Source organism: Pan troglodytes, chromosome 16, assembly GCF_028858775.2.
Source record: "Pan troglodytes isolate AG18354 chromosome 16, NHGRI_mPanTro3-v2.0_pri, whole genome shotgun sequence".
NCBI lineage: Eukaryota > Metazoa > Chordata > Mammalia > Primates > Hominidae > Pan > Pan troglodytes.
Genome location: NC_072414.2, coordinates 37,741,843 through 37,763,836, shown reverse-complemented (window position 1 = coordinate 37,763,836; position 21,994 = coordinate 37,741,843). Strand labels below are relative to the sequence as shown.

The 21,994-nt window shown below is 41.9% G+C and overlaps 1 long non-coding RNA gene across 1 annotated transcript; it reads left to right on the top strand.

Annotated features, from left to right (window-relative positions):
* The first annotated feature begins 10,183 nt into the window (after positions 1-10,183).
* On the top strand, positions 10,184-21,736 carry LOC112205591 (uncharacterized). The gene is made up of 2 exons (XR_002939620.2): positions 10,184-10,468; positions 20,245-21,736. It is a non-coding gene; the product is annotated as an uncharacterized LOC112205591 (long non-coding RNA).
* Positions 21,737-21,994: the final 258 nt, after the last annotated feature.

Genomic DNA, 21,994 nt, shown 5'->3' with positions numbered 1-21,994 from the left:
AGAGGCTTTCTCTGAACTTCCCTATCTTCCTTGAGACTGAATTTTTCAGAAAGAATTCAGTGGTCCTGGATCCCTTCCACAAAAATGTCATCATCCAGGGGAGACTGACTCATATCACAGGAAAGATGACTGGAGGCTAACAGCACACCCAGATGGACTTTTTCACAGGCTATCACCTGTTCTTTGGGCCCATGTATTTTCTCCCCAAAATTATTTACTCTCCCCTAAGTTGCCTACATTCCTGCTCCCCTCTTCCCTATAAAAAGGGTACACAAGCTTCTAAATTTCATTGGGTTATTGAGGAGTCACTTTTCTTTCCTGTAATGAGTCCATGCATGTAATAAATTTGTATGACTTTTCTCCTGTTAATCAGTCTAGCTGTCAGTTTTCATAGACTCAATTTCCAAACCTTCAGAGGGTCGAGAGAAAGTCTGTCTGTCTCCTACACTGAGAACCAGCATGACCGCTGCCAGTACATCTCCAGAGTCACCCATCAATGTGCAATGTGGCAGTTCTGGGAACCAGACACCCAATCAGACAGAGATGGACATTGGATACTCTCTTAAAAGTCTTGGGCCATAAAATTGAGAGACAGGACCCTGCTGGGCTTTAGGCAACTTTCTTCTCTCCAATTTGGGGCAATTCTGGAGAATTTAGCCAGGGTCTGAGTGGCTGGGAAAAAGTAGCCAGAAAACACAAGTTTCATTGGCTCTTCAGACAAAGAACTTCAGGGAACCTAGGAAAGGAATTGCTACTGGGATGTTTTGCTTGTACCAGGGACACTGAGGCTCAGACTGGTGGGGCCTTTGGCAATCTTGAATTCTAAGAGTTGTTTATTGGGATTTAGAAGTGAGAATGAAGGTAATGAAAGTAGTTTTGCCGCATTGATGGTATGCTGTGTGTTGTGCTGGGATTTTAATAACTTACTAACACAGCAGAAGCAGGTCACATCCCCTAGGCACAGGCCAAGAAATAGAGCCCAGATGCCTACCTGGGTCTGCCTTCCCCTTTGTGATGCTGCAGTTTGCTCAGAGTCCCATTGGATAGGGTCCTTAACTCCTCTGCTTCTTCCTTCTCATCCATAATACTGGGCAATTACAATATATGATTATGAAGATCCCTTCTGGCTCCAAGCTCCTGTCTCTGTGGCCGGGGCTCACAAGTCTACTGGTGTAAACAGCAGTGCTGAGTCACCTGTCGAGGGCAGTCCTGATGCTCCTGCCTAGCTGCCTGCTAAGATCACACGATGCTCCTAAGTACCCACTTTTCTCCTTTTAGCAAGAAAACAACACTCATCTCACCAGAATATTCCTGATGAAATCTAAAAGTATGACTATACATTAACATTTGTACTAAGCAAGAATCATCTGAAGGTCTTCAGGAACCTGCCAGGAGAGAGTTGGGAGAGCAATGTGGGCTACTCCTTTTCCTTCTCTTTAAAACAAGGGTGAAAATGACACCTATCTCTAGGTGTTGATGTTTAGATCAAATGAAAGGGCATTTAGCTATGTCCCATGGACATGATGCTATGCTATGAATACCATGGTGAGTGCTGGTGCTACTGTGAGGTGGCCATGACTATTATTGCACAGAACAAAAAACTAAAATTCAGAGTGGTAAAGAAAATTGCCCAAGGTTACATAATTTGGAAGTGGTAGAACTGATTTTCACATACACACAAATTTGACTCCAAAACTCATGCTCCTGACCAGTATATATTTATGAGTTATTTGTCTTTGCAGCTGTCAATGCGTGGGGACTTTACAGTCAGTATAACACGGATTTAAAAGTTGACTCTAAATTTAAAAGTGGTGACCTTGGACAGCCTAACTAATCTTACTGGAACTTAGTTTCCTCATCCGTGAGGATTAAATGAGATTATTTGTGTTAAGCACCTACACATGGTAGACCTTCAAGATTGTGGTTTTCTATCTGAGCTTGTAATGTCCCTAAAGCAGACCCTAAGGAAAGGGTTTGGATGCAGTAGTTTATTTGGGACATGGTCCTTAGAAGTACCACTGATGAAGTGGGGAAAGTGAGACAGAGAAGGAAGAAAAGTCAATAGAAGGTATGCTAGTGGCCCAGTAACCACTATGAGCAACTGAGGCTCAAACCCCCAGAGACCACGAGAAAATGTGCAGAAGCCAGCTCAGAATCATCCCCCTAGAGCAGCAGCTGGAAAACTTGAGTGTGCAGCAGAATCACCCGAAGGGCTTGTGAAAACACAGATTGCTGAGCCCCATCATTAGAGTTTCCCTGTCAAGAGGTGGGGGTGGGGGAGACATGGATTTCTAACAAGTTTCCAGGTGAGGCTGATACTGTTGTCGAGGGGCCACACTTTTGAGAACTGCTTCACTAAAAGATTGGAGGCTGGGCACTTAGCTACTGACCCACCCCCTACTGAGATTATCCGCTGTTTGAGAATATTAACTCAAACACATGCATTCCCAGGTTGGCCTGCAGTGGCAAAACAAGTGTGAGCAGTGCCAAAGCACCCTTTAAGGCAGATCAAAGGAGAAACAGGTGCATATAGGTAGAAAGCTGTCAGCATGCTGGCAGCTGTCTCTCACAGCTATCAATGAGCCCAGTTAAACTGAGGGGATAGGGACGGGGCATCATTAGCATCTGCAGTGCTTTCTCTACCCTATTGTTGCTGCATTTGTGGCCGTTATTAGTCTGTAAACTGAAGGGCTGCAGTCTCGAGGTCGTTGGTTGAAAAATCCCTGAACCCAGTGGTTGTGAATGTGAAAAACTTCCTCAGTCTGAGGATAACAGCTGCAGGAAAGGACTCTTGCCTGTCAGACACTTCTTCAGCAAATCCAAGAAATGAAGAGGAAAGGAATGAGGCCAAGTGCAGAGCAGTTAACCATGAGGGACTCTTCAGTGTCCAGCAGACCCACTGTGTCTCAATGCAAACTCCTGACCCCACCAAGTCACGTCCCTGCTGGAGAGAGGACGCGTTTCACATGCAGATCATGCAGAGCACAGGGCTTTCCCACATGCTCTTTGTGCCCTGTGGAGAAAATGGCTAGCACTGGTGATAAAATGGGACTGCTCCATTATTTGGTTCCGCATGTACACTTAATTGTCAACATCGCCATCGCTTTAACTGCAAATAAGCACAATCTTATTGCCCATCAATTGTTTGATGGGAGGAAAACGGGCTGTTTGGAGGTGATGTGGAGATGAGAACCATCATTATTATCTTTTTATATGAGGTTTCGCTTTCATTCTTCACTTCCCCTGCCATCTCCTCAGTGATTATATTTTTCCACAAATTCAAAAATGAAATACCACAGTCAACACAAAATATTCCAGCATTCATCTGAGTCCTGAGGCTGTCATTTCCTAATTCCAGATATCTGTAGTAGGAGTTTTGTAATCTTTCTCAAAGAGTTTTTATATCTCTTAATCTATTCATCCTCATAACAATGCCTTAAGCTTAAAGAGTGGCAGAAATACTATCTGCAAATGAGGAAACTGAGGCACAGAAGAGCAAATTGACTTGTCTGGGAACTGACTGGTGGTGATAACAGCTGATTTCCACTAATCTGCAGAGGGTCATGTTTAGTTTCACTCATGTGGCTAGAAATAACTAACCAATGGGTATAAAGAATTCCCCATATTTACTCTGCCCTTTATTCAAGCAGTAGTAGAGCTCCCTGCTCATGGCCCCAGAAAACGATGTTATTCAAAAAAATAAAACTAGCCCTGGAGAACTCCATGGGTTTCCAGAGGAAGCAGGAAGAAAAGTAGAGGAGCAGAGAAGGGGTCTTAGAGAGGGGCAGCGGAGACAGAAGACAGCAGAAACATGCAAGAATACCCTCCCCTTCCCCTGACTAGAAAAGGACTCTGAGATGCAATAGGAGTGGAAAGAGAGGGCTGTGTTCCCAATCAACAGGGATCCAGATACCACTTCTTGGCACTGGAGCCAAGAAAGAAGCAAGACACTGAGAGAAATGCTGCAGGGAGTGTGGCACCCGAGGCATAGGGCCCAGAACTCAGCAAAGATTTCCAGAGCCCCAGCATATTCAGGAAGTAACAGAGTCCAGCACCCAAAAGGACCATCAGGACAAAGACACAGAGTAATAATACCTGGAATCTTGACGCAGGCCCATGAGGCAGAAGCCAAAGAGGGCAGGGTTAGAGGAGGAATCTTCAGAACGGCCAAATACTAAAAAACCGTCAGAGGAAAAGCGGCTCTGGATTATAGGTTATAGAGTAACTGACATTCCACACACCTGAGTTTAGGGCTGAGACTCAAACATACGATAATCTTCTTGGTGCCAGCAGCATTCTCAAACAGTTGCCAGGGAAGATCTTAGGTAAAATGTTGGAGCAGTGAGGATTTCTCTGGACTCCTTCATCCTGAAATGCTGGTGCCTCACCCAGAGCTTCCCTCTGCTGCCCCCTGGTTCCAAGCACATCTTCCAATGTCCTCTCTCAGGACACACTTCTACTACCATCGTTAAAACACTACCCTGTAGTTCCAACTAGATTATCTAATAATCATTCTCAGTCTTCTCCCCACCCCAATCCCTAAGAAGTGTAACACACAAAATACAAATTCCCTCAGAAGCAGTAAAGTGCTCAGCATGAATTCTCAGATGAGAACATGGGGGTGGGGAATAGAGGAATCTGAATACAACGTTAGGAAAAGAGGTGAGGTTTGAGCTTTTTACGTTTACCAAAAGGAACATTAGTTTGAACGCCTATCACATGGCATAAAAAGAGCATTTTCAAAATCTGGGCATGGCCATGAGAGTGCTGTAGACACGTGAGCTAGGCAGGACAAAAGATTCAGAACCACTATATTAATGCATAAAAAGCTTTGAAATGGTGGAAAGCTGGGAGAAGACGGTAGATCCCAGCTCTAGACCACTTACATCTGTGTGAGTTAGAACAAGCATCACAAATCATTGCTATCACAGATGACAGCAATTGTCATCATCATCACCTTCATTATCTCATCATCATCATCTCTACTGCTAATACAGTTAATACTTATTGAGAACTTATGGAATGGGTATTATTTTAAATGCCTTTCAGCTGCACACAAACTATTTATAGTATGTATTGTTTTATCCCTAATTTGATATGAGGAAACTAAGGCACAGGGAGGTTAAGTGATTTGCCCAACAAGACGATAATTTGCAGAGACAGCAAGTCCTGTAGTGTGAGATGCCAGCTCTGAACCACTCTGCTTTACCAGGGATAGGTGTGTTAGAAAGATTACATGAGATAATCTAAGACTGTGTTACATGTATTATGTGGCTATGCAAAGGGGATATAATCATGAGAGAACCAAGTTGCTTCCCAATTCATGGTGTACTAGTCAGGGTTCTTGGCTGCAAATAAGAAAAGTATCACTGGTAAACATAAGAAGAAAAGGAATTTACCCAAAGGATATTGAGCAACTCAAAGAATCATAGAAAGCCCGGCAAACAAGGTGTGAGTGGACACTAAGTGCAGTGAAACACAATGAAGACCCTACTCTAAGAACAATCTGCTCAGGACCCAGCACTAGCACTGTTGACTCTAGCCATCAACCATGTCTCTGCAGGGCTTTGCTACCCCTAAACTGTACCATGCTCCTTGACTCTAACTTGGTCACAGCCACTAGGAATAATGGCTCTCTAGCCCCCTCTCCTTCAAGTTCTAAGGATTCAGTCAGAAATAGTTGATTGGCCACAATTAGATCATAGGCCCACCTTATATCTTGCTAGATATCTGTAACAGTCAGCTATTGCCACAATAATGCTGCATATCAAACCACCCCAAAACTCAAGGGCTTTTAACAACAAGCATTTATTCTTCTGTCTCACTACAGGTGAGCTGTGGTAGCTCTGCTTCAGACTACAGGTCTGGATCAGGTGTGCTCCACGTGTCTCTCATCCTCCTTGGGCCAGAGACTATAAGGGGCATGTTTTTCTCGTGTACAATGTCATTAGTGCAAGAGCACAAGCTGAAACACATGATGATGCTTCTCGAGGCCCTGGCCCCAAACTGGCATACTACCACTTCCACCTGTATTCCATGGGCCAAAGCAAGTCATGAGCCCAATCCCAACATCAGTAGAGTAGAGAAATACACTCTCCTCACTGTAATGGGAGGCACTGCAAAGTCACAAGACAAAGGTCCTGGATGTATATAATTCTAATGAGGGAGGTGTAGAATATTGCAAATTCACTGTACCATACGATCACAAAAGAAGGAGCCCATTTCCATTTCTTCAAAAATAGAAAGGGTGCTTAGCTTCTAGTCAGCTAAGATTTTAAAAATTCACTATTCGTGTTAAGGGGGAGGCCTTCCGAAGACAAGGGGTCCTCAGGAACCTCAGAGATGAGGACTCTTTCCAACTCTTTTTCCCACTTTCCATGGTAAGTTACAAACCCAGCACAATGTCCAGCTTAGGGTCAAGCTTCTATTTGAAGTTTTTCAAGATGAATGTTTATGCGGTATGTTTCAGCCTATTATACCGATGATTGTGTTATTTCCCTGGATGATTTTTTTCAATTTTTATTAGAAATGACAGCTCTTTTATTAAAAAGCAGGAAATATTATATTAAAGAAAAATACAAGCAACAGTAATCAGGTACTAAAGGATATGAAAGTTCTATCTTGTGAAAGAGAGGAACTAGCTGTATCTTTAACGAATTTGCAGTTTGAGTGTTTTATTAAATCTGACACCAGGCCTGCAATTAAGACCAATTATTTGGTCATAGTGTCAGTTCCACTTAAAATGAGAAAGTTCGTGATGGCAACAGTTTATTTTTAATAACTGATTTCAGAGAAAACCATTTTGTGTTCAATTGCTACTTCCTGACCTCCTGATCTCCAAATAAAAGACTTGTACCTGTGGGGTTACTTGCACGAACCCACCCCAGAAGAGCAGTCACTAGATGCTATTACAGGCTGACAGTGAGTTATATATTCACTCAACCATTCATCCATCCTGCTACACACAGATGCACCTGGTGGGTGCCCCTGCGGTAAGTGCCTTCTATTCATGCTGCATTCAGACAAAATGCTGAGCCTGAGAACTCCCACCCACGCCACTGAGAGAGCCTTCATCCTCTGAGCAGGAAGAGATTTCACAGATGCTTGTGTTCTGGTGATTATGTGTGAGGACATGCATCCTTCCAGGTGTATTAATCAACGCCCTCTTTACTCATTTAATAAAGCCCTACCTAGATGGTTTTGTTTGATTGTGTGTGTGTGTTTGGATTTGTGGTTCTTGGGGTGAACAAATGGCTCTCAGGTTCCAGGAATACTTCCAAGTATTTGCCAAACTTAAATTAGCCCATGCCACTGGGTGAGTAACTGCAAACTTAAATTAGCCCATGCCACTGGGTGAGTAACTGCAGATAAGAGGTTGCCAAACTTAAATGGGGCCACTTTTTAAAAATTCACATTTTTCCTATTCCAAGGCACAATCTCCCACAAATTACACTGAGGTAATTTAGGAATTTCATGTTTTATCCTTTGTTATCCTCCCCTTCTACTTGTAGGGCACTTGGGTTTAATAGCATGTTCACCCCCTTCCCTGCTTTGAGGCTGTTTGCTTGGTTTGGCTTCTTTTGTTCTCTTGCTCCTTTAACTTGCTATTATGATTCTGGAATCTAAACAATAACCCCCAAAATTCAGAAAGCATAAATTTAATACATTTTTACCATCTAATCCACCAAAGTTTCTGATAAATAAGGTGTCTACATTCAGCTTTGGCATAAAGAATGACTACTGGCAAGAAACTAGACTGAGGTCATCATTTTCAAATTCTGTCAGTTTTGATGGACTGGAAGAGCTGACAGGGATGGGGGAAGGAGGACATTGGGGAGAATAGTGTATGTTCTTATTTAAACAGACAAGCAAACAAAGACTGAGAGGACCTTTAAACCTTTCGGTAAAGGCTTCTAACTTGAGGCAACACATGTCATCCTCTGTTTCACGTCCTGAATCTCACTTCAGCACGCATACAGCTGCTTTAGGAGACAGAGACTGAAATAGAAAACCAGCCATGGTGATGAAATGTGACAACCTGCTTCAGAAAGGACATGTTTGATGTGTTTTCCAACTGGATGTTTCTAAAATTTATGGCAGTTTCAGACAAGATTTCCAAAGAAATCCTTTCTCTTCCTCATTTCAAGCTTCTAAATCTATAATACCCTTATCACCACTGCAGAGAGGCACCAGAGAAAAAGTTTCTCCCCAACAGGTTTTACAAATTACCTTTCACTCTTCAGATGTGTCTCTTCTCGGAAAACCCATGTGTCGCTCATCTTCCCAGGCAGGACCACCCCTCTTTGCGGATATATTACTTGCCTCCTCAAGGCCTCAGTTTCTTCATCTGTGCAATGAAGAAGTTCAGCTAAATAATCTTTAATGCCACCTCAACATGTAACATTCAGGGGCTCAGATTTTCACAGCAAGCTTGAAAGCATTTTGAAGGTTATAGTGCATCCTTAATAAGTAGGGAGGGACATTCTAGAAATATGAAAAAAAGACATGTTTTAAAAACAAGGACTGAGCTTCCAGTAATGGCCAAATAAAGATTCTACCAGAATAAACACCTTTACAGACAGCTACTGTAAAATATGGACACATTATAAGAAGCAGCTACATGGAGGCACAAGAGGGTGATGGAAGGCAGGTAGAGTCTAGGGAGGAGTCCATGCACCAGGGAAGACATTACATGGAGTAGGTACTCCATGCTGCTGCTTCTAGCCTGGGGGTAGGTTCAGTTAGCTTGCACGGAACAGCAGGTACAGTGAAAAATAAACACATTTTTTCTGGCCTTAGAAATCTGAGTACTGAGTCCAGGGCAACCGCAGTCACTGAAGAAAAGGGAAATTTGGGAGGAAAAATAGCCAGGAGGGGGATACCCAAATTCTGCCTGCCCACATCTCTGGCTGGCTCCTGAATCACACATGCATGGAGCAGACTCAAAGCACCTCAGCTAGAGGTAAAGAACCTAAAGAGAGTTTGGAACTGGTTAAAAACCAAAAATAGTTTGGAGCTCATATTTAACCAGGTTAATTGTGTGCTAAAAGGAAAGAAACATGACTCATCAAAAGAAATTAACAAAATCCAGTATCTACAACATGAAATTTATTGTGTACATTACACAATCAGAAAGTACTCAAAATATAACAAATCAGGAAAAGTGGGAGCCCTAACATGACAGTCCCAGAGGGGCTGGAGCAGAAGGCTGTGATATTTATCCTACTGTCTCCCTTCCCGTGAGGTCTGGCTATGTCAGACCATTCCACAATATTTTAAATGTTCACCCTTTTCATACTCCTCCATCCCAAAGCGATTCGACTTCTCAAAACTTTGCATTTAATGAGCTCTTAATTCCAGGTGATCACAAGAGATTGTTTCACCACTGCATGCCCTGTGCTACCAGAAGACCATTCCCTAATACAAAGGGATTTACCATCTTTTTCCCCAGTTACCAAGCCTAGATTCCCCAATTTTCCCTGATGATCTGTTACTTACCATCTTCTCCCAGTACCAATATTGTACCAGTCAAGTTTCTTGACTGCAAACCATAGAAATGAATTCTAGCTGATGAAACAGATAAGAAACTTACAAGGAGGAGCAAAGCAGTTCATAAAAGTGACAGGAAGACAACCTCCTGCTTCCAGCCATGAGAGAATAACAAGAAATCCATTTTTCCAGCATTATTGAGATATAATTGGAAATAAAAATTCTATACATTTAAGGTGCACAACTTAATGTTTTGATATATGTATACATCGTAAAATCATCACAATCAGGCTAATTAACATATATATCACATAAAACCATTCTTGTGTTTGTGTGTGTGTGCAGGTAGTGAAAACATTTAAGATCCACAAAGTTTCAGCTATGCAAGATGAATAATATACAGCAATATGACTATAGTTCACAACATTGTCTGTATACTTGAAATTTGCCAACAGAGTAGATCTTAAGAAATCTACTTTAAATATAAAAATACAGATCATTTAAAAGAAGATGGAAAAAACATGCCATGAAAACATTAAGCATAGAAGGCTAGAGAGGCTATATTAATATCCGACAAAGTCAACTTCAGAACAAAGAGTATTTTGAAAAATAAAGAGGGGCATTTCATAATGACCAAAGGGTCAGTTCATAAAGAAGTGATGAGGAACTGAAGAACCAGTCTTAGAGCATAGATAGGAACCATGAGAGCTTTGGTCGCAAAGCAAGGGCATATTCAGCCAGGACAACAGCTGGGCCGCCTGCATGGAACGCTCAACAATGCGGTGGTTTCTGCTCCCATGGTAACCGCTGCCACTGCACTTGCAACATCCCACCTCCCTGTGTGTAATCTCTAAGTATCCCCCATGTCTTCAGAGCTATATCCCTCTCAGATTCAAGTCCAGAGCAAGAGCATCTGATATAGTTTGGATGTGTGTCCCTGTCCAAATCTTATGGTGAATTGACATCCCCAATGTTGGAGGTGAGGCATGGTGAGAAGTGATTGGATCATGGGGATGGATTTCTCATGAATGGTTTAGTACCATCCTCTTGATACTGTCCTCACGATAGTGAGTTCTCGTGAGATCTGGTTGTTTAAAAATGTGTAGCACCTCCCCATTCTTTCTCTTGCTCCTGCTTTGGCTCCTCCTTTGCCTTCCACCAAGATCAGAAGCTTCCTGAGGCCTCCCCAGAAGCAGATGCCACTATGCTTCTTGTACAGCCTGCAGAACTGTGAGCCAACTAAACCTCCAGTCTCAGGTATTTCTTTATAGCAATGCAAAAAAGTGGCCCAATAGAGCATCCAATGGCAAAACCTGCTTGATGTACCCTAGATTTTGTTGCCAAGGAGCAGAAGGAGAAAATATCTGCGTCCTTCATTTCTAACATGAGACAGGGCCTGGCTTATCAACAATATTAAAACTTTAAGGGACACCCACAACAAGAATGAGATTTAGATGCTGGACTTTCCAAAACAAATAGCAAGTAACTACCTACAGTAAGTATTTCACATTGACAGGCAATTTGGATCCGTAATTTTCTTTTAATTTTTGACCAAGTAATTCTATTTGTAGAAGTTATCCTTTGAAAAAAATCAGAAATAAGCACCAGGATCTAGGTACAAGTAGGTTCAACTGAAATAATATTCATAATGATGCAATCCCAGAAAATTAAACTCTGGTATAGATGAGTCAAGTTCTCAACAGGAAGAGATAACATTACAGGGTATTCAAGAGAGTGTTTACAAAGATGCGTGTGGAAAAACCACAACAGACAATGTAGTAATCCTGGCTGAAACTCCTTAGCCTAAAAGGATGAGGGGAGGAATAGTTACTGGACGTCAGAAGGAGAGAACCCAGTAGAGTGCCTGGTGGAAAGACCCAGCCAACCTGAGGTGACCTGCCAGGGAGAGAGTCAAAGAAATAAAATACCTGCCCTTTATCTCCTTTCTCCCTCCCTCTCCTCCCATCTCCTGTCAGGGCTTCCCATTTCCCAAATCCAAGAGGAAGCCGAAAGGCACAGGAACTCCTTGATTTTGTCCATGAGTTCAGCCTCCAGAGGCAAAGAGCCAGGTACACAGGCTGGAGTTACATGGACAGCGGATCTGGAAGGACGAAGGGAAGCAATTATATTCTACATGATTAAATCTGCAGGCAACGATTAAAAATTATGCTAGAAGACTATTTAATGGTAAAAGGGAATGTTCCCAACATGATACCAAGTGAAAAACAGTATTCGAACCATCTAGAAATTATGATACCAAATCAAAAATAGTGTTAATGTGTGAGGTTATGTGTATTCACTCTTATTAAATGTTTTGTTTTCCAAAATGTCTATAAGTAATGCATGTTATTTTTAGAAGAAAATATACAGTTAACTAAAAAGATATTCCAAGTAATAAACCTATGACAATGATAATAACCAAGACCCCTATGAAAATGAAAAAAGAAGTAAATAGCATGTTTCTGTGGATGTGCCACGTTTGGTTCAACAATCACTGAGCCTTTGCCACATACCGGGCACTGTTCTGGTTCCTGGGGACACAGTGATAGAATAACTTTGTCTTTGGGGAGCTAACCTTCTCAAAGATGGTATGAAACTTTGGATTGGAGAGTGGAACTAGATGGGGAAGAACAGTGGCTGGAGTGTAGCTGTCCACAATGGCATTCAATGCAAATTATCAGTGTTTATCATGTCCGTAAGCCTCATGGAGACACACACAGAGGTGGGTAAGAGCTGAAAGCAGCTGGCTAGAGCATGTGCTAAGATTCTGCCTCATGTTGAAAAAACATAAAGATTGGAAATGTTTTCAGCATTATTGCTGCTCTGGGATCTACATCAAAAGTGCTACATCTGACCACAGTATGATAAACAGGGAGACCAATCTTCTAAAAGAGACTCTTACAGAACAAGTACTTGATACAAGGGGAAGGCAGACGGAATTACATTTATGTATTTCTTACATCATAGGTATTCCATATATTTTATATTGATAAAAACACCAAACAAACTAAGCCTGTCACATCTGTTTTTAAAAATGGGTAATAACTATAAATGCAGTCCTAGGATTGAGATGTCCAATAAATGTGATTACTTACCACAAACCTTTTATAACACCAAGAATTAGATACATTTTTTACAAAAATTATAGGCTACAGAAACTTTATGGTAAAAGCATCGGGAAAAAATTAAGCAATGAGTCATAGGACCATGTAAAGACAATCAACCAGAACCAATTTTCAGGCTTCTGTCGGGCTGTATTTATGGTATGTTACAGCTGGGTCAGTCCCGTTAGAATAAGGGCCATGCACTAAGTCCTAATTATCATCCCAAAATGCCTGTTAGTGGAACACAGATCAGCTTGGTGACCAAGTGATACGTGTGATTACATGAAAGAGCCAGTGCAGAGGCCAGAGGCACTGAGGGCAGGTTTGGACATTAATAAAAGGAAGGGATATGGTTCATCATCCCTCCCGGGTGCTGCACATCACTTTCAGTCTTTAAGTCAAGACATCAATGAGACAAAGGATGTGCCTTTGGCTGAAAGGATACTTCAATAGGTCTATCACCACACTGAGACAAGAATTTTTCTGTGTTGTATGAGGTTTGGGGTTTTTTCTGTTTTTTGTTTTTGTTGTTGTTTTGAGAAAAGGTCTCACTCTGTCATCCAGGCTGGTGTGCAATGGTGCGACCTTGGCTCACTGCAATCTCCACTTCCCACATTCAAGTGATTCTCCTGCCTCAGCCTCCCTAGTAGCTGAGATTACAGGCATGCGCCACCCTGCCTGGCTAATTTTTGTATTTTTAGTAGAGATTGAGTTTCACCATGTTGCCCAAGCTGGTCCTGAATTCCTGGCCTCAAGTGATCCACCCGCCTCGGCCTCCCAAAATGCTGAGGTTACAGGCATGAGCCACTGTGCCCAACCGAGGTTTGTTTTAAATCTGGATTTTACAATGTTAAAAAAAGAAAAATTCCACAAACCATGTAGACTTTCTGAAAATTATATGAGTTGATAAATTTTTCTTAATAGGCTCTAGATTTTTTTAATGAGAACTATTTATTATGTGTTGGATAATTTTGTTTAAAATATAGCATAGACATGGTACAGCTCTGAAACAAACCACCTGAGTTCAAAATCTATTGAGTTACACTGTGACCTTGGGGAAACTATGAATTTTCTGTGCCTCAATTTCCTCATTAAAAAATGGAAATAGTGACAGTAATCTCTTCATGGGATTGTTATGAGGATTAAATGAGTTAATACACTTCCCAAGTGCCTGGCACATACTAGATACTTTTTTCATATTAGCAATCGCTATTATTTAAAAGTCATACTACAGAGAAACCACATGGCATTAACATCTCAAAATCTATTTTAGTCTTTATATTAAAAAGCATTATCTTTTGAGTGACTTAGAACATTCTAGAAGACTTCAACTTTCATCCAGGTTGAGACTGACTTTTATTATCTTGAAGAGTCCAGTAAATGATAATATTGTGGGTCCAAATCTAATTTGATTTGAGAACAAAAAATGCAGAATTCTTTTTATTAATGCTTTTATAGAACTTTTATAATAGATGTTAAGCTACTCCTACTTATAGGTAGTAGAGATAGTAATCCATGATAAAATTTAAGAGACCTCCAAAAACCACCTGCCCACAAAATATCTCATGCACTTATTTAAAAGACATTTATACAAAATTGAATGTGATCTGACCTTGCCCTTGAGAACTCACAAAGCAGGGAAGACCAATCCACAAAAGTAATTATAAAATTAACTTGATGTTTAATAAAAAGAAAGACAATGTACAAATTGCCTCCTACCATCCATTGGTGCAATATATCATGAAAGACAAAAATAACTACAAGAAAAATGAGATTAGGTGGTTATTACCAAGGTGCACTGATGCTCCTCAGAAATAAACTAGATGCTAAAAGAAATTAACAAGCAATTGGAAACCAAGTATAAAAGCCAGAGGAGGCTGGCCATGGTGGCTCACACCTGTAATCCCAGCACTTTGGGAGGCCGAGGCGGGTGGATCATGAGGTCAAGAGATCGAGACCATCCTGGCTAACACGGCAAAACCCTGTCTCTACTAAAAATACAAAACATTAGCCAGGCGTGGTGGTGGGTACCTATAGTCCTAGCTACTTGGGAGGCTGAGGCAGGAGAATGGTGTGAACCCGGGAGGCGGACTTGCAGTGAGCCGAGATCGCACTGCACTCCAGCCTGGGTGACACAGCAAGACTCCGTCTCAAAAAAAAAAAAGAAGGAAAAGCAAAAGCCAGAGGACCTCTTTGGTAACATAAAAAGTCCTTATCTCCTGCAGTGCAAGGACAGAGAACAAGGATTAAGGCCAGGGTTTAATGGTCCAAGTAACTAAACTTGCCCAACAAATGCAGATTTGTTATGTCAAGCTCAGGGTCCTACTTGAGAAAACCTAGGACCTGACATGCCATAGAGACATCTGGAAGGATGTCCAGAACATATTGACTCCATAGACTCCTCTAAATTTTCTGAGCCTGTAAAAATAACCCACCTTCCCTACTAAATGCTAGCACTTCCCTTTCCACCTCATTCTGGAAGACAACCCAAAGACCTCTTCCCAGCAATGCTATAAGATTTGCCCCACCACCCCTCCTGGCCTTTAGGCCTATAACTATAGTTAAATCACAGCATTACCCAGCTGAGAATATACTGGGCCTAATAATGAAGGAAAGGGGTTATACCCCCAAAGAGCTGCAAATTTAGCCAGCATGTTCTATCACATACCAGCATGTACCAGGGTAGTACATTTGTGACTGGATTCTGATGGTGCTTAATCAAGATGACTGAAACATAAACTTAAAATAGGGAAGTGTTCATTCACTTGAAGTTGGGTCTCCCAAGAAACAGAATTTAACACCTTGGCAAGGACCCCAAGAGATGGTACAAGCTTGCTATGAAAATGGCTCCTGGAAACATGAGGAAAATGATTGTGCTCCCTGATCAAAGTTGTAATGCTGGGAATGCCATGGCAAATGGTAGAGGAAGAGATTTAAAGACTCATGGAAGTGGTTAGCTGAAATGGAGATACTATGTATGGCCAGAAGCCACGCTTAGTGATTACATTGCATTGAAAGACCCACAGGACACACCATTTACCAAGGCTATGTGCTGGGAAATGTGCTGGTGAGAGGGGTACCAGTACTAACATGCCGTTGTGATGCTCCTCTGTAGGCCAGAGGTGATGGTAGGAGAGGCTATTATGGAACTTGGCTCCCTACTAGCAATGGAGATGATGGGACCCCAAAACAATAGAGGACAAATGGTAGTGGTTAACAGCTTAAAAATAGAGGATTATAGTAATGGTAACCAGTTAATGGCAAAGTTGGCAAGGCAGCCAAGAAGCCTGAACTGTAGAGAGTTATATGGATGGTTAGTAGAATGCTGAATCCTTAGAGGCAAAATAGATGAGTACCACTGAGTTTGTAGCAGCAGAAAAAAATAAAAGATGAATAACTAGAAGACTAGGGTCACCTCGTCACCCCAAAAAAGGCATGGTATCTTATGCAGTTCCCATACCTGAACAAGTCTTCAGATCTAGAACTCATTGACTAAAGAGGCTGCCCGGATAGCACAGCACGTATACACTAACTATAATGATTGCTTGATCCTTCCTCCAAAGGGACCTGTTGCCACTTATTGGGGTTAAACCACACTGGGGGAAGGAGAATAGGCAGGACTATGAGACATAAGGTTTGAAGACCTGAGCTGATACCTGGAGATCTGGAGTGTTACCATGAACCCCTGTTAGAGTGGGGACATATGGATGACAGGTATATATGGAAACAAAGCCAAAGTCTGGCCTAGAGTGGATCCACTAGGCCCACAGATTAACCTGATGGTCATTTCCCCAGTGCCAAATGTACAGATGTATAGTTAGCAGTTGCATACATCAGAATACAGAAGAGGAGAGGTGTTGTGCAGGGAAGGTGAAAATTAAAGCTACTTTTTTTTTTTTTTTTTTTAACATAGAGTCTCACTCACTCTGTCACCCAGGCTGAAGTGCAATAGCATGGTCATAGTTCACTGCAACCTCGAACTCCTGGGCTCAAACGATCTTCCCACCTCTGCCTCCCAAGTAGCTAAAACTACAGGCGTGTGCCACCACACCTGGCTAATTTTTTTGTTTTTTGTTTTGTAGAAACAAGGTCTCCCTATGTTGCCCAGGCTGGTCTCAAACTCCTGGGCTCAAGTGATCCTCCACCTCAAGTGATCAGCCTCCCAAAGTGCTGGGATTATAAGTGTGAGCCACTGCACCCAGTCTAGACTACTCTTAAAGATCTAAAGAATCAAAGAGTAGTTGCCCCCATAATATCTCTTCTTTTATTATTATTATTATTATTATTATTATTATTATTATACTTTAAGTTTTAGGGTACATGTGCACAATGTGCAGGTTAGTTACATATGTATACATGTGCCATGCTGGTGTGCTGCACCCATTAACTCGTCATTTAGCATTAGGTATATCTCCTAATGCTATCCCTCCCCCCTCCCTTCACCCCACAACAGCCCCCAGAGTGTGACGTTCCCCTTCCTGTGTCCATGTGTTCTCATTGTTCAATTCCCATCTATGAGTGAGAACATGCGGTGTTTGGTTTTTTGTCCTTGCGATAGTTTACTGAGAATGACTCTTCTTAATTCACCACTCTGGCCCCTACAAAAACTACATGGATCCTGAACAATCGATGTAAACCAGGAGTTGGCAAATTTTTCTATAAAGAGACAGTAAATATTTCAGGTTTTATGGCCTATACAGGCTCTGTCACAACAATTTAACTCTCCCACTATAGTGTGAAAGTAGCCACAGACAGTATACAAGCAAATTAACATGGCTGTGTGTTCCAATAAAACTTTATTTACAAAAACAGGCAGCAAAAGCTATAATTTGCTAATCTGTGATGTAAACTGTCACAAGCTTGATCCAATAGTAGCCCAACTGGAGCCACTATGTCAGATATGGTATCTACTAGAGCAAATTAACACAGCATCATATACATGGTCTGGGGCTATTGATTTGGTGATTGAATTAATAGAAAGAATCATTAACAATTTGCATTTGTGTAAGATGGACATTATTTACTATATTCCCCCAGGACTATATTAACTCTTTGTACTTTATCATACTACAAATCAAAAAATCCGAACCATCTGGACATCTCACATTACACTGATCCATCACATGGATAATACACTGATTATATTACATACACAAGAAGTAGCTATCACTTAGACTTTGTAAGACATATGCACTCCATAAGTTGGGAGATAAAGCCAGAGGCCACTACTTTAGTAAAAGTTTAAGAGAATAGAGATCAAGGACGTGTTGGGGCATCCCTTCCCTAAAGTTAAAAATAAGTTATTGCCTCTTGTACTTTCTACCACAAAGAAGGAAGCACAACACCTGATGAGCTTTTTTGGGTTCTGAAGGCAGCATATTCTACATCTACAATGTCCAGTTCAGTAGCCATTGGCCACATGCAGCTATGCAAGTTTAAATTTAAATTTAAATTTTAGTTCCTCACTTGTACTAACCACATTGCTTAATAGCCACAAGTCGCTAATGGCTACCGCATTAACAACGTGGGTATAGGATATTTCCGCCATTGTAAAAAGTTCGATTGGAAAATTCCATACACCCAGGAATAAGGAATATTGTTCCAACCCCTATATCTGGTGACCAAAGAGCAGCCAGCTTGGGTGGAGCCCACGGCAGGAAGGAGTTCTGCAGCAGACGCAAGCTACAGTGAAAGCAGCCCTGCCACATAGGCCATAGGATCCCACAGACCTTGTGGTCATGGAGGTATCAAGGGTGGGCAAGACATCTTGTGGAGTGAGTGGCAAGCTCCACTGGAAGAATCACAGTACAGGCCCCTGGGATTGAAGAGCAAAGTTATGCCATCTGCCCCTGAGGTTAGGGGTAAGATTAGAGTTGTGATACAAACTGAGGACGGACTCTTGTTACAGCAGTGGTAGATGCCACAAGCTTGGGTTCCAGAACTAGGCCATGTCATCTACCCCGGAAAATTAGATACCATTTGAAAACCATCTCCTGGCATGCTACAGGGATCTGGAAGAGCTGGAATGCCTATTGGTCTTGCTCATGCTCATTCCAGGATATACCACTTCCATGTTACAACAAATGGCTGGGCCTACTCGGTCTTAGGTTTTGGCAGCTCTGATAGAACCTAACTAATGGTGGAAAGATCCAGACACATGGTCACTTAGTGTTTCATGGTGAGGCATTCCTTCTGCACCAGGTATAGAGGTGGGTCTGTGGTCACAAATTCCACTTGTCATATCCTATTCTACAACTACCCAGAGCTGCAGGCCTGACACAGTATTTGATAAGCCTACTGAAGGCACAGGGGAAGTGTCATCTCAGAAGCAAATCTCTGAAAGAATGAGATCTATCATCCAGGATGCCATATTGACATTAAATCAAAGAACTTTACGTGGCACTGTCTCCCGAGTAGAAGGAATACATGGGTCTGGGAACCAGGGTGTTGAAATAGGAATGAATCCCCTTACCATTACTCCCAATGACCTACTTAGGAAATTTGGGTTTCCTGTCCTCTCTCTGGAGACCAGATCTCTATCCCTATAGAGCATGTAGGGCATGTGCTCTACAGGGATACAGAAATCTGGTCTCCAGACAGAGGACACTTACCATGGGAGCAGCAAAAGCCCCATTGAACTATAAGCTACTTCCTGGACACTCTGGGCTCCTTATATTCAAAGGCAAGTAGGCAAAAAGAAGAGTCACCATCCTGGTAGGGTAACTGTCCCTGCTCATGAGACTAAGGTAAGACTATTGCTACACAACGGGAGCAAGGAAGAATATGAATGAATCACACCCAGTAATTCATCTGGGCATCTTTGGGCCTTCCCTTGCCCAATTATGAGTTAAATGAGCAGATATAACAATCCTTCCTGAGAAGGGCATGGCTACCAACGTCTCAGACCCCTCAGGATCTGGTTCAAGCCACTGAGCCTAGAAGATCTGGTCATGAGATTGAGAGGAATCTAGAATGAACAGTGGAGGAGGGAGACAATGAATATCAATTCCAGCCCCAAGAACAACTGCAGCGACAGAGACTGTAGTTCATCCTACTAAACTCCCTCTTCTAAGTTTTCCATCAGAGAGAGATCCAGGTATCCAGGAGGAGCTGCTCCCCCAAAATATATGAAGTAGAGCTAAGGAGGCTGTGGATTGTGGTGGACCAGAGATGCATCACCCAGATCTCCCTTCAAGGAGGGACTTGCTGCCCAGCTCGGGAGGAAATGAGAACTCCTTTAGGGTGTGCCTCAGCTTCAGAGAGCTACCTTGCCCAAGATCATGTCCTTCCCTGGGACAGCTCACATCCAGTGACTGAGAGAGTCAGGCACATAAAGCTTCAGCCATTTCATCCCTACATAGGACAGTTCTGAGAGGTTGATGTTGGCTTTTTCAGGTCTGAATTGCCATTCAACTTCTCCCTCTGTCCAATCTTGCTTCTTTCCTCTTCCTTTCCCAGGTGTTGATCCCCACTAAACACCTTACACCTTGAACTCCATCTTACTATCTTCTTCTAAATAACCCAACCTGCAACTCTGTGTCTGTGTGTGTGTGTGTGTGTGTGTGTGTGTGTGTAGGAGCCTGCACCTATGGTACAACCCAGTTGAATGTGATGATATAGGTAAAACATCTTCCTCTTTCCCCTCCAACAGCATCCGGAGAAATTATTCTTGAGCTGACAGGTGCATTAGTCCAAAAAACACTTACCTCAGTGGACCATAACTATGCCAGGCTGCAGGACCACCAGCGTCCATGACAAGTGTGTCCGCATTACTGCAAGTCTTTTGGTAGTGGTCAGAAAACAACAATGGAGCAATACCATGTGGCAACAAGAGCAACAATGGCCAAGATAATGGAGCTGTTCCACTGACTGCACAGGTTTTCTGGTCCTTTCTCCATGGCAGGACAGTGACAAAGACTGACTCCTAAAGTTAAGTAAATACCCTTGGGATGATAGATAGATAGGTAGATAGATGATAGATAGATACATAGATGATAGATAGATAGATAGATAGATAGATAGATAGATGATAGATAGATAGATAGAAGAAATGAAAGAGAGATATTCTTATGTATTAGAGCCACAAATTAATTTAACTTCAATTTTAAAAGTATTGTTAATTCATTTGTACCTCCAAACTGATGAAACAAAACATACTGACTACAACTATTAAACGAAGAAAGATTACAGAATAGTATGCTTAGTATAAACATACTATTATAAAATATGTCTCAATATGTTCATAGAAAAAAATTGGAAAGCCAAAATGTTGCTAACAGTTATGTCAGGATGGTGTAATCACAGGTGATTTTTATTGTACTTTCCTTATCTGTATTGCCCGAATTTTCTGTGATGACTTTGTGATTCGGTAACAAGGAAAAAAAATTATCGTTTTAAATTTACCAAAGCAATGAATCTGTTTTCCCTTGATGTCTTTGCTTTTTTAAGAAGCAGTGTGCATTCTTTTCCTAAGAAATACAAACATTTCTCCTTTCTTTCATTTTAGATAATTAGAAGACAGCTGCCAGGTTGGAGACCATTTCAGATGTCAATCTGCAAAGTGGTATGGAAAGGCAGGAAATAAGCCATGGAACATTTTAATTGCCTTCATAACCTGGGTTACAGGAAACAGGCATCTCCTTCATGATTTCTGCTTCTGAGAGGAGGGTGCTGTGGCCAAGGGCTTGGATGCTCACAGAATCTCCCATCCCCTTCCATGAGCATTATTGAAGAGAAGATACCACGGAAGAATTGTGGGAATAAACACGGTGTCATTCATATGCTCTGTGAGCTCATCTAAGGGTCCAAGGTGCCATCCCTTCTGCAGGATCACTAGCAGCTGTCCATGTGGTGCCAGCTCAACCATCTCTAATGGGGAAATCAACAACTACTGAGCAGTCCTACTGGGATATACAAGTACCAAGTATCAGACACATGAATCCAAAACTAGATTTGCCACCCTCCCTCCCAAGAACAATGCATTTTCATGTGTCCTACCATTACTCCTACCCTGACACTTACCCACTAGACTAGAGCATGTGAGTGACCCTGTCTCATTTTGCTGTATTACCAGCACCTAGAATAGTGCAAATAATACAGTAGTTGCTCAATACACACCCGTGGAACTACTATTGAATGAATAACAGGTGCCCCAATGATTTTCTTTAAAAATCCAGGTCACTTGGTAAGTTTTTGTCTTTGATCAGCTTGTCTATTCAATTTCTGCTGCCCTTCTTTTGATTGTGACCCTGTGCTATCTTGGAAGCAGTTGGTTTCTGTCAATTCTCTTTTTGCTAATTATCTCAAAGCCCATATCCAAGGTCATCTATTTCAAGGATCCTGTTTGGGTGTCAACAGTCTATGTATAGTCATATTCTTCTGTTAACCCGCCTAAATAAGAT